The 16,816-nt window shown below is 50.4% G+C and overlaps 1 pseudogene; it reads left to right on the plus strand.

Moving 5' to 3' along the window:
- Positions 1-16,192: 16,192 nt before the first annotated feature.
- LOC137500710 (5S ribosomal RNA) lies at positions 16,193-16,312 on the plus strand (annotated as a pseudogene).
- Positions 16,313-16,816: the final 504 nt, after the last annotated feature.

Genomic DNA, 16,816 nt, shown 5'->3' on the forward strand with positions numbered 1-16,816 from the left:
TTCAGCAATACGCTGATGACATTGCAGTTTATACCGCTCAGCGAAGATATTGTGATGCCACAGCGAAAATGCAAGCCTGGATTAATCAATTTTTATCCTGGTGTACCAAGAACAAGGTCAAAATTAACCCGGACAAAACCCAGGCAATCCTCTTTTCGAAGCGGCGTCCGAGGTTTTGTCATCTTAAAATCCGGCGCACCGAGCTGCCATGGTTGAGCCGTGTCAAGTACCTTGGTATGACCCTGGACAAAGCACTAACCTGGAGATGGAATGTGGACCAGGCATTACAGCGAGCCAACGCCAGAACAGTAGCATTGCGCCCTCTGCTGCTGAATCGGCATCTCGGCGATCGTATCAAGAGGTCCTTGTACCTTGCGTGCGTTCGACCTATCTTCCTATATGGCTGTGAGGCCTGGTGCTACATGGCCAAGACGCACATTCGGCGACTCCAGGTGTTCCAGAACAAGGTACTGCGGCGCATGACCGGTTCACCATGGTACACATCAAATTTGAGGATTCGTCAGAATCTCCAAATCCCCACTGTCCAGCAGCAGATCTTCAAACAGGTTAGGATGACAAGATCTCGGATCACCCTGACTCAATCGAATGATGAGGGTCTTCTCTTGCTCAAACGGGTCATCAGGACCACGAAGCCAACAACACGTTACCGCCACCGCGGCCCTTGGCTCCTGTATACCAAATTCTAGTTTCGGCCTTTTCCAAATTTTTCACAACGTTGTTCAGGTAATCACTAAAAGGTACTAAATTCTGTTTCAATAAGACTGACCCACTTCCTAGTTGACATCATGTTATGGCCCAGCGATGAGGGGGTTTCAATTCTGCCCCACCTTCTCCGGTGGGAAAGAGTGATTTTTCCCCCGCCAGTGTAGGTAACTCGCGACTTTTTCTGACTCATCAGGTAACCACGGAAACAGATGAGTAAGAGGGCATATTTTTTCGCCCTGGGGCTCCCATATACTTGATCTCACTAGGAAAAAAAAAAAAAGCGGCAAAACAGATTCGAGAACTAACTCTGTTAGCAGACGGACGTGCAGCTTATTGCTAAAACCCGGACTGTGTGTTGAGTGTGTGTGCGAGTGTGTGGTTGGAGATTGGAGATTGAAGTTGGACTTGGAGATTGGAGATTGCTGACCCTGCTTCCCACTGGTTTTTGACTTGGTTCTGTGATGTCTGAGCCCCCACCTGGTGGTGGGGTCCCGACCCCCCGGCCAGCCAATCAGATGACAACCCCTGCTACTACAACTGACAACGATTGGGTAAAGTTGGCGGAGGCTGCTGGCTCACAACCCAGCTCCTCCATGATAAACTTACTCCCTGACGCAAAAACTATAGAAGAACAGGCCAAAATTCTTGCTTCCTTGCATAAACGTACCGACTCCCAGGCTTCCTGGTCAGTCGCACGTAAAGTCAAAGGCAAATCTAAACCTCGCTTTGTTTTGAAGAAAGTCTCGGCTACGTCCCCCAGCAAAATTTATAACAAACATACAAATAAATTTGAACCTCTTTCGGCATTGCCCACCAGTGGCAGCACTGGGCCAGAGGCACTAGTGCCTGCACAGTCTCAGACACCACGGACAGAGACTGCTGCCGCCCCCTCTACGAGTGCCTCCTGTTCGGCGCCACCACGGTCTGTGAGTGACGGGAATGGGACTGCCAATGCCACAGCTCCTGGTGGGGAGGTCGAGGACATGGAAGTCGTTCAAACCACCCCTAAGAAAAAGTCGCTGCCGCCGGTAGTGGTTCATGACAAAACCAACTACCAGCAGCATTATCAATACCTTAAGAAACGATGCACTGGCGATATTAGGGTAGTCAACACTAGGGATGCTCTTAAGTATCACGTTGACTGTGAAGAAGACCACCGGCTGTTGACTCAATATTTCGAGAACTCCCATGCTAACTTCTACACCTATCAGCTGCCTAGTCAGAGGTTGCTGAAGGTGATTATTCGGAATATCGTTTCAACAGTCGATGTTGATTGGGTTAAGGAAGAACTGCTTGCCCTCGGGTACGACCCCAAGGACATTTATCAGTATACCAAACGGGATGCCACCACCAAAAAGGTTATCCCTATGAGTGTTTTTAGTGTAACTCTACCTAATGATGAGTTTAGTAAGACCATCTACTCGGTTCGCTCCCTTTGTGGTGCACGGGTTACGATCGAGGCTTACCGGGGCCGCGAGGGGCCTTCCCAGTGTTACCGATGCCAGCGGCTGGGCCACACCGCTAACTATTGCAAGATGTCCATTAGGTGCGTCAAGTGTGGAGAGAACCACTTGGCGGCTGCCTGCCCGCTCAAACCGGAGACACCCGCCAAGTGTGTTAATTGCCAAGGGGAACACCCAGCTTCGTGGCGAGGGTGCAAACTTTTTAGAGAGGCCATTGCTCAGAAGCAAACCGCACAGCAACTCAAAGCCCAGAAAAAGAGTGCTCTGCCACCCTCGCGACCTGTCACTGAGGGGATCTCGTTCGCGAGCCTCTTCGGTGGCGCTGCTGCCCCTTCGCCATCTCCCGCTGCCACCACTTCAAGTAGCACTGGGACCTCCCTTCCCGACCTGTCCGGTCTAGGTGACATCATCGGTCTGCTTCGGCAGATTGATTTTTCCAGACTCATCCCTATACTTAAGGATACCTTGACAAAATTGAGCTCGTGCACTAGCACTTTTGACAAAATCTTGGTGCTGATTGATGCCGCTATGCGGTATTTCTCAGCCCCCTAGACGACGCGACAGACGCCACGGACTATGGACTTAAAGGTTGGTGCTTGGAATTGTCAAAGTGTTGTCGGTGAGAGATACGAGCTTGATGCTTTTATCTCTGACCATAACATAGACATCATGTTGCTGGGTGAGACGTTTCTGAAAGAGCATATGCCCTTTAGAATCAAAAATATGGTAGTCTACCGGAAAGACAGAGTCGGGATGAAGGGTGGGGGCGTGGCCGTGCTGGTTAGGTCTAGCCTTACCCATCACGTGCTCGACCCCCTCCCCCACTCCGTGCTAGAATCCCTCGGGATTGAAATCCGACATCGGGACTATCATTACAGAATTTTTTCGGCTTATTTACCACCTGATGCTCCTCTAAATCTTGTAGAACTCAATGCTCTTTTAGAAAACCCTGGCCACGTACCCACCATAGTGGCTGGTGACCTTAATTGCAAGCACCCCGACTGGAACTCTAGGGTTGCCAATCCAAAGGGGAGAATCTTAAGTGCATATATGAGAGACAGTGACGTCAAGGTGTGCGCTCCCACGGAGCCCACGATATACCCGGCTAATGGGTTGCCTGACGTCATAGATGTGACAGTTGCAAAATACTACAGTAGAAATATTGACTTTGTTGTTCCATGTGAACTCAATTCAGACCATAATCCCATTGTTTTCAATCTTACCTGGGAGCGTCTAGAGGGGCCATCTCGTTCGACCCCTCCTTCCAACCTGGACTACCACAGGTTTACTAAACATGTGGACAGAAATTTAAAAACTTTTGATATCCGCACTCGGGATGATGTTGACCGCGCGGTTGAGCACCTTACGCGTAAGATGCTCAATGCCCGGAGACACATCCACGAAGTTGCTAGAAATTCTCGTTCGACCCGCGGTCCACAAGTTGAGGAGGGTCTTCCTGATCTCCTCAAGGATTTGATCATGATTAAGAATCGCTATCGGAAGAGGTGGCAACTCTTCCGCGATCCTGCTGACCGGGCAGAATAGAAGGAACTTGCCAAGGTCGTCCGCCAACGACTGCTGGAACATAAGATTGAAAAATGGGAGGAACTCTGTCGCACTCTCACTGAAAATGACTCAGACCGCGAGTTTTGGAGGGTTACTCGTAGTCTGACTCGAACCCGGGAACCTAGTCGTGCTCTTCATGGCCGACGGGGACTCGTATTCTCCCCCTTGGAGAAAGCTGAAGCTTTCGCTGACTCAATCGAGAGTCAGTGTGTAGTACATTATACCCACCACGATGACGACCGTACAGACAGACAGATTGAACGAAAAGCTGCAGCTTTCAGGCAAAGTAGGACGCCACGTGACTCTGTGACTGACATCACACCTGCGGAGGTCCGCAAGTGTATTAAAGGACTTAGTGAGAATATGTCTCCCGGGGCTGACAAGGTCACTACTAGGGAAATCAAGTCCCTCCCCTATAGGGCGGTGGTATTCCTGGCCACCATCTTTACAGCCTGCCTTTCCATGGGCTACTACCCGTCGGCCTGGAAGACGGCAAAGGTTTGCCTTATTCCAAAGCCGGGGAAAGACAGGCTGTTTCCTCAAAATTACCGACCTATCAGCCTTTTATCGCACCTCTCTAAGATTTTTGAGAGACTTATTCTCAAACGCCTCAACTCGTACCTCGGAGCCAATAGGATACTGAGACCGGAGCAGTTTGGTTTCCGGTCCAAACGATCCGCTCCATTGGCAGTTTTGCGCCTGGTTCAGTATGCTACGAGATCGTTCACTCTACGGCGTAGTGTGCCAGCGGTGTTCTTTGACGTAGATAAAGCTTTTGACACTGTCTGGCATGAAAATCTCATTGTGAAACTGGGGGAATTATATCAAGTCCCCCTCTATTTGGTAAAAATCATTGCGTCATATCTACGTCATCGGTACTTTTTTGTTACCTGCGAGGGTGAGAACTCCTCCCTTCGGCCCCTACTTGCAGGGGTGCCACAGGGAGGAGCACTGTCGCCAACCTTATACGCCCTATATGTGAACGATCTCCCTAGGGTAGCGGGAGTAGAGATCCAACAGTTCGCAGATGACATTGCAGTTTTTACCGCCCAGCGAAGACATTGCGATGCCATCTCGAAACTACAAGCCTGGATTAATCACTTTCTATACTGGTGTACCAAGAATAAAGTCAAAATCAATCCGGACAAAACCCAGGCTATCCTTTTCTCGAGAAGGCAGCCGAGGTTTCCTCATCTCACCATTCGGAGGATAGAGCTACCATGGCTGACCAAGGTCAAGTACCTTGGTTTGATTCTGGACAAGAAACTTACTTGGAAATGGAATATAGACCAGGCATTACAGCGTGCCAACGCCCGGACAGTGGCACTGCGCCCTCTGCTGCTGAACGGGCATCTAAGCGATAGCATTAAGAGGACTCTGTACCTTGCGTGCATTCGCCCCATTATTTTATATGGCTGTGAGGCCTGGTGCTATATTGCCAAGACGCACATTCGACGACTCCAAGTGTTCCAGAACAAGGTGCTACGGCGCATGACCCGTTCGCCATGGTACACGTCCAATACCAAGATTCTTCAGAATCTCAATTTGAGAACTGTCAATCACCAGATTAGGAGGATTGTTGGGATGACGAAATTTCGGATTACCTTAGCCCAATCAAGTGATGCGGGCATCGCCCTGCTAAAACGGGTCATCAGGACCAAGAAGCCTAATACACGTTACCGCATTCGTGGCCCTTGGCTCCTGTATAACAAATTATAAGTTTCGGCCTTTTCCAAATTAACAACAAATTCCAGGTATTCATTAATCAGGTACAAAATTCCGTCTTTACAAGTCTGACCCACTTACTAGTTGAGTATTTTTAGCCCAGCGATGAGGGGGTTTCAATTCTGCCCTACCAATCCCTGGTAGGAAAGAGTGATTTTTCCCCCGCCAGTGTAGGTAACCCGCGACTTTTTCTGACTCATCAGGTAACCACGGAAACAGATGAGTAAGAGGGCATATTTTTAGCCCTGGGGCTCCCATGTACTCGATTACCTTGGAAAAAATAAAAAAAAAAAGGCGGCAAAACAGCAGACAGCATCGGGACTTTGTTCAGTGCACACTGTGATTGTACTAGTGCTCTCTGATAGTGCCTGGTGGTGCCGTACTGTGTTCTTTGTTTTTGTGTTCGTCTTGTGTTGTCCGAGTGCTCTTCTTACGCCGACCTAGCTTTGTTTACGGACCATGGAGCCCCCGCCTGGCGGCGGCGGGGCCCCTCCCCGAGCCAAGGGGCCGACTGGACTGTCACAACAGCCTTCGACCTCTACGTACCCGCTGCCTACCAAGGACATCTCCTCTGAGGAGGACTCTGATACCAGCGCCCGGCCGCCTGCCAGGTCGCTTATTCATCTTCTGCCTGCCGGTGAGACCCTGGAACAGCAGGCTGCCCTGCTGAGGAAATTTGCTGCCAAGAAGAGTGACCCTGCCTGGACGACTGTTAAGAGTAAGGTAAATAGACGCCGTAAAATTAAGGTTCGATTACTGCGCCGTTCCCCCAATTCTGGCCAATTACAAGCATATGTACCTACGAGCAATAGTTATGCTCCTCTTTCGACTGTTTCCGCCGGTGACAGCACAGCTGCCGAGGCATCCAAGGTCACGCAGGGCAACCCCAGCACTGTACCTGCCTCTGGCCCCCCGGCCAGTGCCTCCCGTTCGGCGCCTGCACCGTCTGTGTCAGACGGGGATGGGACAGCCCAGAGCACCGCTTCCGGCGGGGGGAACGAGTCAATGGAAGTGGAGGCTCAGCCTTCCGCTCAGGCGGGGGCTCCGCCCTCCGTCCCCAAAAGGAAATCGCTTCCACCCATTGTGGTCTATGATAAATCTGATTACCAGCGGCATTTTCGCCACTTAAAACAACACTGCACTGGTGACGTCAGGGTCATTAACACTCGTGATGCCCTGAAATATCATGTGGACAATGAGGCCGATCACCAGCTGGTGACACAATATTTCGAAGCTTCTGCAGCCCCTTTCTACTCTTACCAACTGCCGAGTAAGCGGCTTCTTAAGGTTATCGTCCGAAATATTGTGTCAACAGTCGGCACCGACTGGGCTAAAGAGGAGCTCGTCGCACTGGGGTATGACGTCCGCGACATCTACCAATTTACTCGGCAGGATTCTGCCACTAAGAAAATTATTCCCCTCAGTGTGATGAGCGTAACTCTGCCGAATACAGAATTCTCCCGAACTATCTACTCTTTGCACTACCTTTGTGGGTCCAAGGTAACCATTGAGGCATACCGTGGTCGGGAGGGGCCCTCCCAGTGTTATAAATGCCAGCGGCTGGGTCACACAGCCAATTATTGTAGTATGGCCTTGCGCTGCGTTAAGTGCGGCGACAACCACTTGGCTGCTGCCTGTCCGCTTGCCCCGGAGGCCGCAGCCAAGTGTGTAAATTGTGGAGGGGAGCATCCCGCTTCTTGGCGTGGCTGCAACCTCTTCAAGCAAGCCATTGAGCAGAAGCAGAATGCAGAGCGCTTGAAAGCCCTGAAGAAGAGTGCTCTGCCGCAGTCTCGCCCTGTCACCACGGGGGTTACTTTTGCGAACGTCCTTGGTGGCAACACTACCCCCTCCTCACATACCCCCCCAGACGCTGGGACGCCCCCTCTCGACCTCGGTGGTTTAGCCGATATTGTTGATCTGTGTCGGCAGATCAACTTTAGTAGACTCATCCCTATTCTTAGGGATACTATGACGCAATTGAGATCGTGTACAAATACACTTGACAAAATAGTGGTGCTGATTAATGCTGCTGTGCAGTATTTCTCAGCCCCCTAGACAGACGCGACTGACGCCACACACAATGGACTTGACAGTTGGTGCGTGGAATTGTCAAAGTGTTATCGGTGAGAGGTACGAGCTTGAGGCTTTTATCTCTGACCATAACATTGATATCATGCTATTGGGTGAAACATGGCTAAAAGAGCATATGCCCTTTAAAATAAAAAACATGGTAGTTTACCGGAAAGATAGAGTCGGAATGAAGGCGGGGGGTGTGGCCGTGTTGGTGAAGGCTTCCCTGACCCATCACGTGCTGGATCCCTTGCCCCATTCCGTATTAGAATCCCTTGGCATTGAAATCCGACATCGAAACTACGACTACCGTATTTTTGCCGCTTACTTACCGCCTTCAGCGCCCCTCCATCTTGCCGATCTCGATGCTCTTTTAGACAACTCCGCTCGTGTTCCCACCCTGATAGTCGGTGATCTCAATTCCAAGCACCCCGACTAGAACTCTAGGGTGGTCAATCCTAAGGGTAGAATTCTCAGTCAGTATATGAGGGATACAGACGTTCTGGTATGTGCTCCTGTTGAGCCCACCATTTATCCTGCAAATGGTCTACCGGACGTCATTGATGTGACAGTTTCCAAATTTTATAACAGGCCTATTGACTTTCTAGTCCCTTCCGAGCTAAATTCTGACCATAGTCCCATTGTGTTCAACCTTGCCTGGGACCGTTTTGGTGCGCCGTCTCGTCCCAACCTTCGTGCCGACTTGGATTATTCCAAGTTCCGCTCTCATGTGGACAAAAATTTGCACCCATTTGACCCTCGCAGCCGGGATGAGGTCGACCGGGCTGTTGAGCATCTTACTCGTAAGATTCTCAATGCCCGGCGGCACGTTCAAGATGCTGCTCAAAATTCTTGTTTGCCTTCTGGTTCACACGATGACGAAGGTCTTTCCGATCTCCTCAAGGATTTGATCAAGATCAAAAATAGCTACCGGAAGAGATGGCAGCTCTACGGAGACCCCGCTGACCGGGCTGAATACAAGGAACTAGCCAAGGTCGTCCGCCAACGCCTGCTGGACCGCAAGATTGAACAATGGGAGGACCTCTGTCGCACTCTCTCTGAAAACGATTCCGACCGCGATTTCTGGCGGGTAACTCGCGGTCTGAAGCGGCAACGGGAACCCCGGCGTGCGATCCATGGCCGTCGGGGTCTCGTTTTCTCCCCTTTGGAAAAAGCTGAGGCCTTCGCTGACTCGATTGAGAGTCAGTGTGTACCCCACGATACGCCTGACGATGGTGACACTACTGAACGACTGGTAGCCCGCAAGGCCTCCGCTTTTCGGCTAACTAGGACGCCACGTGACCAAGTGACTGACGTAACACCTGCGGAGGTCCGCAAGTGTATCAAACGGCTTAACGAGAATAAGTCTCCCGGGGCTGATAGTGTGACTGTCAAGGAACTTCAATCCCTCCCCTATCGCGCGGTAGTCTTCCTTGCTACCATCTTCACAGCCTGTCTTTCTTTGGGTTACTTCCCTTCGGCCTGGAAGACTGCCAAGATGGTGGTCATTCCTAAGCCGGGGAAGGACAGGCTGTTCCCGCAGAACTATCGGCCTATCAGCCTTCTTTCTCATCTTTCCAAAATTTTCGAGAGACTTATTCTTCATCGTCTCAAGGGTTACCTTTCTACCAGTAATATACTGCGACCAGAGCAGTTTGGTTTCCGGTCCAAACGATCAGCTCCCCTAGCGGTTTTACGCTTAGTCCAGTATGTTACGGGATCGTTCAATATACGGCGTAGTGTGCCAGCGGTATTTTTCGATGTCCAAAAAGCTTTTGACACCGTCTGGCACGATAACCTCATCGTCAAACTCGTGGAACAATTTCAGGTTCCCACTTATTTGGTCAAAATTCTTCAATCCTACCTTAGGAATCGGCGATTTTTTGCTATTTGTGAAGGTGCCAAATCCACCCTTCGGCAACTCCTTGCGGGCGTGCCACAGGGTGGAGCCCTTTCACCTATCCTCTACGCCCTGTACGTGAACGATCTCCCGAAGGTTCCTGGTGTGGAAGTTCAACAGTTTGCGGATGACATCGCAGTTTATACCGCTCAGCGACGATATTGCGATGCCACCGCTAAACTTCAAGCTTGGATCGACAAATTTTTATACTGGTGTACCAAGAACAAGGCAAAAGTAAACCCGGACAAGACCCAAGCAATTCTGTTTTCGTACAGACGGCCGAAATTTCGTCATCTTCACATACGTCGTCGAGAGTTACCATGGCTGAGCAAGGTGCGGTACCTTGGCTTGATCATCGATAGGGGCCTCACCTGGAGATGGAATATAGACCAGGCCCTCCAGCGGGCGTACGCCCGGGTGGCGGCCTTGAGCCCCCTTCTCTTCAACAAACACCTCAGTATTAGGGTCAAGCGGTCCCTTTACTTAGCGTGTATCAGGCCCATTATCCTCTACGGTTGTGAGGCCTGGTGCTATATTCCAAAGACGCCTCTTGGTCGTCTCCAGGTGCTTCAGAGCAAGGTGCTTCGCCGCATGTCCCGCTCTCCATGGTACAAGCCCAATCTCAGCATTCATCGTCAGCTCCAAGTTCCTACCCTGTTTGAACAGATCAAGAAGGTGGTAAAGATGACGAAGTCTCGGATTCTTCTTTCCCAGTCGAGCGACGAGGGCATCGCCCTGCTAAAAAGGGTAATCAGGACCAGGAAACCCAATACTCGTTTCAAGTACCGGGGGCCCTGGCTCCTGTACAACAAATTCTAAGTTTCGACACCGTTTATTCATTCTCACGTTCTAAATTCTGTTTCTTGAGAGGACCCTTCTCCCTTGTTAACACCTGACGTCACGTAGCGATGAGGGGGTTTTCAGTTCTGACCTGCCCTTCTCCGGACAGGACAGAGTGATTTTTCCCCCCCAGTGTAGGCAAAAAGCGATTTTCCTGGCTCATCAGGGATTCCACGGACACCGATGAGTAATAGGGCACTATATTCGCCCTGGGGCTCCCATTGACTCGCTACCTTGGAAAAAAAAAAAAAAAAAATGCGGCAAAAGTATAGCGAGCATTCGCGATCTTACTGCTGTTGGGTAAGGATCTCTCTGTGTGTGTGCGCGCTTTGTTAGTGTTTGACGGGCGAGTACGGTGTGTTGCGGGTTGCTGGACGTTCACCACGCGCTGCGATTGGCTGACCCTCCGAGTGAGCAACCCAATCATGGCTATGGATGGTCCCCCGCCTGGTGGCGGGGACACCAAGAGGAAACGGGCCCCGGCTACCCAGATGACGACTCCGGCTACGGACATGGACTCGGGAACGGTAAAGTTGACGGAGGTTGCTGGTTCAACCACCAGCACCTCTACGATTCATCTTCTACCGGAAGGCACTACTCTAGATGATCAGGCTAAATTACTGGCTTCCTTTGCCGCGGCTAAAGCTGCTGAAGAAAGTCAATGGAAAACGGCTCGGTTGGTGAAGGGCAAATCTAGACCTCGCTATGTCTTAAAAAAACGCACTGCTAACGGCCAAACATTAGTTTATAACAAGGATTTAAATTCATACGCCCCTCTTTCGGCCCTACCCACCAGTGGTAGCAACGGTCCAGAGGCACTAGTGCCTGCCCAGTCGCCTACTCCCCGGACGGCGACCGAGGCCGCCCCCTCGACCAGCGCCTCCCGTTCGGCGCCACCACCGTCTGTGTGTGACGGGAATGGGACTGCCACGACAACCGCTCCTGGTGGAGAGGTCGAGCATATGGACACCACGGGCCCCCCCCCACCCAAGAAAAAGTCGCTGCCGCCGGTAGTTGTCTTTGATAAGACCAACTATCAGCAGCATTTCAGATATTTGAGACAGCGGTGCTCTGGCGACCTTCGGGTCATCAACACCAAGGACGCCCTAAAGTATCATGTTGACAACGAGCAGGACTACCAACTGTTGATAAAATATTTCGACACCGCCAATGCAAATTTTTACACTCACCAGCTGCCCTCACAGCGGCTGTTGAAGGTAATCATTCGGAATATCGTATCAACAGTTGATATCGATTGGGTCAGGGAAGACCTGATTGCGCTGGGCTACCAACCTATGGATATTTACCAATATACCCGGAGGGATGCCACCACCAAAAAGGTTATCCCTCTAAGCGTAATCAGTGTCACGCTTCCAAATGAGGAATTTTCTAAAACTATCTACTCAGTTCATTACTTGTGTGGGTCCAAGGTAAAGATTGAGGCATACCGAGGCAGGGAAGGACCTTCCCAATGTTTCAAGTGCCAGAGACTGGGGCACACTGCCAACTATTGTAAAATGCCCTTGAGATGTGTCAAGTGTGGAGAGAACCACTTGGCTGCGGCCTGCCCGCTCAAACCGGAGGCTCCCGCCAAGTGCGCGAACTGTCAGGGGGAACACCCAGCTTCGTGGAGAGGGTGCAACCTCTTTAGAGAGGCTGTCACGAAACAGAAAACCGCAGTGCAGCTTAAAGCCCAGAAGAAGAGTGCACTGCCACCCTCAAAACCTGTGACCGAGGGGGTCTCGTTCGCGAGTCTCTTCGGTGGCGCTGCTGCCCCCTCACAAGCTCCCACTCCCTCCCCTAGTAGTACTGGAAACTCCTTCCCCGACCTCGGTGGTTTATCTGACATCATCGGTCTGCTCCGGCAGATTGATTTTTCTCGACTCATCCCTATTCTGAGGGAGACTCTGACTAAATTGAGCACGTGCAATAGCACATTTGACAAGATCATGGTGTTGATTGATGCCGCTATGCGGTATTTCTCAGCCCCTTAGACGACGCGACAGACGCCACGGACTATGGACTTAAGGGTTGGTGCTTGGAATTGTCAAAGCGTTGTCGGTGAGAGGTATGAGCTTGAGGCTTTTATCTCTGACCATAACCTAGACATCATGCTACTGGGTGAGACGTTTCTAAAAGAGCATATGCCTTTCAAAATTAAGAATATGGTAGTCTACCGGAAAGACAGAGTCGGGATGAAGGATGGGGGTGTTGCTGTGCTGGTTAAGTCTAGTCTTACCCATCACGTCCTCGACCCCCTCCCCCACTCCGTACTGGAATCCCTCGGGATTGAAATCCGACATCGGGACTATCATTATCGCATATTTACTGCATATCTGTCGCCTAATGCACCCTTTAATCTGGTGGAACTAAATGCTCTTTTGGAAAACCCTGGCCACGTCCCCACCATAGTGGCTGGTGACCTCAATTGCAAGCATCCCGACTGGAACTCTAGGGTAGCCAATCCTAGGGGGAGAATCTTAAGTGCTTACATGAGAGACAGTGACGTCAAGGTGTGTGCTCCCACAGAGCCCACAATATACCCGGCTAATGGGTTACCTGACGTCATCGATGTGACAGTATCCAAATACTATAACAGCACTATTGATTTTGTTGTTCCCCATGAGTTAAACTCGGATCACAATCCCATTGTTTTCAATCTTGTCTGGGAGCGCCTAGAGGGGCCCACTCGTTCGATCCCTCACGTCAACTTGGACTACCACAAGTTCAGGAAACATGTGGATCGAAATTTTCAACCTTTCGACATCCGCTCCCGGGATGATGTTGACCGGGCCGTTGAGCATCTTACTCGTAAGATCCTCAACGCCAGAAAACACATCCAGGAAGTTACACGAAATTCTCGTTCGGCCCGTAGTCCCCAAGTTGAGGAGGGTCTTCCAGATCTCCTCAAGGATTTGATCAAGATTAAAAATCTTTATCGGAAGAGATGGCAACTCTATCGCGACCCAGATGACAAGGCAGAATACCAGGAACTTGCCCGTGTCGTCCGCCAACGGCTGCTGGAACACAAGATTGAAAAGTGGGAAGAACTCTGTCGTACTCTCACAGAAAACGACTCAGACCGCGAGTTTTGGAGGGTTACTCGTAGCCTGACTCGAACACGAGAGCCCCGTCGTGCACTTCATGGCCGACGGGGTCTCGTCTTCTCCCCCCTGGAGAAAGCTGAAGCTTTCGCTGACTCGATCGAGAGTCAGTGTGTGGTACACTACACCCGCCACGATGACGACCGTACCGACCGACAAATTGAACGAAAAGCTTCAGCTCTCAGGCAAAGTAGGACGCCACGAGACACTGTGACTGACATCACACCTGCGGAGGTCCGCCGGTGTATTAAAGGACTTAATGAGAATAAGTCTCCCGGGGCTGATAGGGTCGCCGTTAAAGAAATCAAGTCCCTCCCATACAGGGCTGTGGTCTTTTTAGCTGCCCTCTTTACGGCCTGTCTTTCCCTGGGTTATTACCCCACGGCCTGGAAGACGGCAAAGATTTGTCTGATTCCTAAGCCGGGGAAAGACAGACTGTTTCCGCAAAATTACCGCCCTATCAGTCTTCTCTCCCACTTGTCCAAAATTTTCGAGAGACTTATTCTCCATCGCCTCAATAGTTACCTTGTATCCAGTAGGATATTGAGACCGGAGCAGTTTGGTTTCCGGGCCAAACGCTCAGCTCCATTGGCGGTATTGCGCCTGGTCCAATATGCTACGAGATCGTTCACATTACGGCGTAGCGTGCCAGCGGTATTTTTTGATGTTGATAAAGCTTTTGACACCGTCTGGCACGACAATCTAATCGTGAAACTGGGGGACCTATACAAAGTCCCCCTCTATCTTGTCAAAATTATCCAATCCTATCTGCGTGATCGACAGTTTTTTGTCACATGCGATGGTGAGAACTCCACCCCTCGGCGCTTATTGGCAGGAGTGCCTCAGGGAGGAGCACTATCGCCAACCTTGTACGCCCTATATGTGAACGATCTCCCCAAGGTAGCAGGTATAGAAATTCAACAATACGCTGATGACATTGCAGTTTATACCGCTCAGCGAAGATATTGCGATGCCACGGCGAAAATGCAAGCCTGGATCAACCAATTTCTATCCTGGTGTACCAAAAACAAGGTCAAAATTAATCCGGACAAAACCCAGGCGATCCTCTTTTCGAAGCGGCGTCCGAGGTTTTGTCATCTTAAAATCCGGCGTACTGAGCTGCCATGGCTGACCCGTGTCAGGTACCTTGGTATGATCCTGGACAAAGCACTAACCTGGAGATGGAATGTGGACCAGGCATTACAGCGAGCCAACGCCAGAACGGTAGCATTGCGCCCTCTGCTACTGAATAGGCACCTCGGGGGATGTATCAAGAGGTCTTTGTACCTTGCGTGCATTCGCCCCATCTTTCTCTACGGCTGTGAGGCCTGGTGCTACATGGCCAAGACGCACATTCGGCGACTCCAGGTGTTCCAGAACAAGGTACTGCGGCGCATGACCGGTTCCCCATGGTACACATCTAACTTAAGGATTCGGCAGAATCTTCACATACCCACTGTTCAGCAACAGATTTTCAAGCAGGTTAGGATGACAAGATCTCGGATTACCCTGGCGCAATCGAATGATACGGGGATTTCCTTGCTAAAACGGGTCATCAGGACCAAGAAGCCAACCACACGTTACCGCCACCGCGGCCCTTGGCTCCTGTACTCCAAATTGTAGTTTCGGCCTTTTCCAAATTTTTGACAACGTTGTTCAGGTAATCACTAAAATGTACTAAATTCTGTTTCAATAAGACTGACCCACTTCCTAGTTGACATCATGTTATGGCCCAGCGATGAGGGGGTTTCAATTCTGCCCCACCTTCTCCGGTGGGAAAGAGTGATTTTTCCCCCGCCAGTGTAGGTAACTCGCGACTTTTTCTGTCTCATCAGGTAACCACGGTAACAGATGAGTAAGAGGGCATATCTTTTCGCTCTGGGGCTCCCATATACTTGATCTCACTAGAAAAAAAAAAGAAAAAAAAGGCGGCAAAATTTACTTTCTAGGAGACATCCGAGACAACCATGCCACCCAAGACAAGCGGAAAGGCAGCCAAGAAAGCCGGCAAGGCCCAGAAGAACATCTCCAAGGGAGACAAGAAGAAGAAGCGCAAGAGGAAGGAATGCTATGCCATCTACATCTACAAGGTGCTTAAACAGGTACATCCTGATACTGGCATCTCCAGCAAGGCGATGAGCATCATGAACAGCTTTGTCAACGACATCTTCGAGCGCATCGCCGCTGAGGCTTCCCGTCTGGCCCACTACAACAAGCGCTCCACCATCACCAGTCGGGAGATCCAGACTGCCGTCCGCCTCCTGTTGCCCGGTGAGCTGGCCAAGCACGCCGTCAGTGAGGGTACCAAGGCAGTTACCAAATACACCAGCTCCAAGTAAGGTGCCAGGTTTTCTGCCTTGCTGCATTCTTAACAAACGGCCCTTTTCAGGGCCACCACACCTTTAAAAAAAAGAGCAGCATCTGTTAGCCTTGCTATCAACTCCACTCTGATTTTATCTATCTGTCCTACTTCATATACATCGAAAGACAGTGTAAAACATTCAAATCATAAGCTAAGGAGGGAAGAACAACTACTACTACTGCATTACCTTATTGCTAAAAATCCTCCTGCTTTGTCCTTTACAATGAAAACCAGACCAAGCCCCATGGCACTACAGCCCCTAAGCAAGCAGGCAGAGTGGACCTCAAAGCAGCCCTTAGATCGAGGTAAAATTCCTTTGCCTGGCCGGGAATTGAACCCGGGCCCTCCGGCTACAGCGCCGGCCCCTTCACAACTACCTACAGTAATTATTATTATTATTATTATTATTATTATTATTATTATTACAACAACCCTGGACACTTCCCGTGTGGGTGTTGAATACACCGGTTCTCGTCCGATCACCGCAGTTAAGCAACATTGGGCGTGGTCAGTACTTGGATGGGTGACCGCTTGGGAACACCACGTGCCGTTGGCTCAATTCCTTTTTTACCAAGTTTCCCAGTCCCAGTACGACAACTTACTTTCAACTTTTGCCTCAAGCCAGCAGAAATTGCTTAAATCACGTTTTTTTGTTACGTCTGAAACTTAGCTAGACCTTTTGCTGCTCTTCGACCCCGTGGCTATACAGGAACGAAGCTTAGCGTAGTATTGCATTTCCTCCTAGGTGACCGGCCTAACCTGGCGGCGGCGGCATCTTTATTTTTTAATATTATTATTATTATTATTATTATTATTATTATTATTATTATTATTATTATTCGTCGTCTCTCTCTCTCTCTCTCTCTCTCTCTCTCTCTCTCTCTGTGTGTGTGTGTGTGTGTGTGTGTGTGTGTGTGTGTGTGTGTGTGTGTGTGTGTGTGTGTGTGTGTGTGTGTGTCGACCTAGGGGACCCTTGCTGAGCCTAGCACCGCTTCCAATTACTCGTGCCAGGATTTTAACTTTCGTCCCTCCTATCGTACGTCCCTACGTCTAAACTTGC

Source organism: Anabrus simplex, chromosome 4 (assembly GCF_040414725.1).
Source record: "Anabrus simplex isolate iqAnaSimp1 chromosome 4, ASM4041472v1, whole genome shotgun sequence".
Taxonomy (NCBI): Eukaryota; Metazoa; Arthropoda; class Insecta; order Orthoptera; family Tettigoniidae; genus Anabrus; species Anabrus simplex.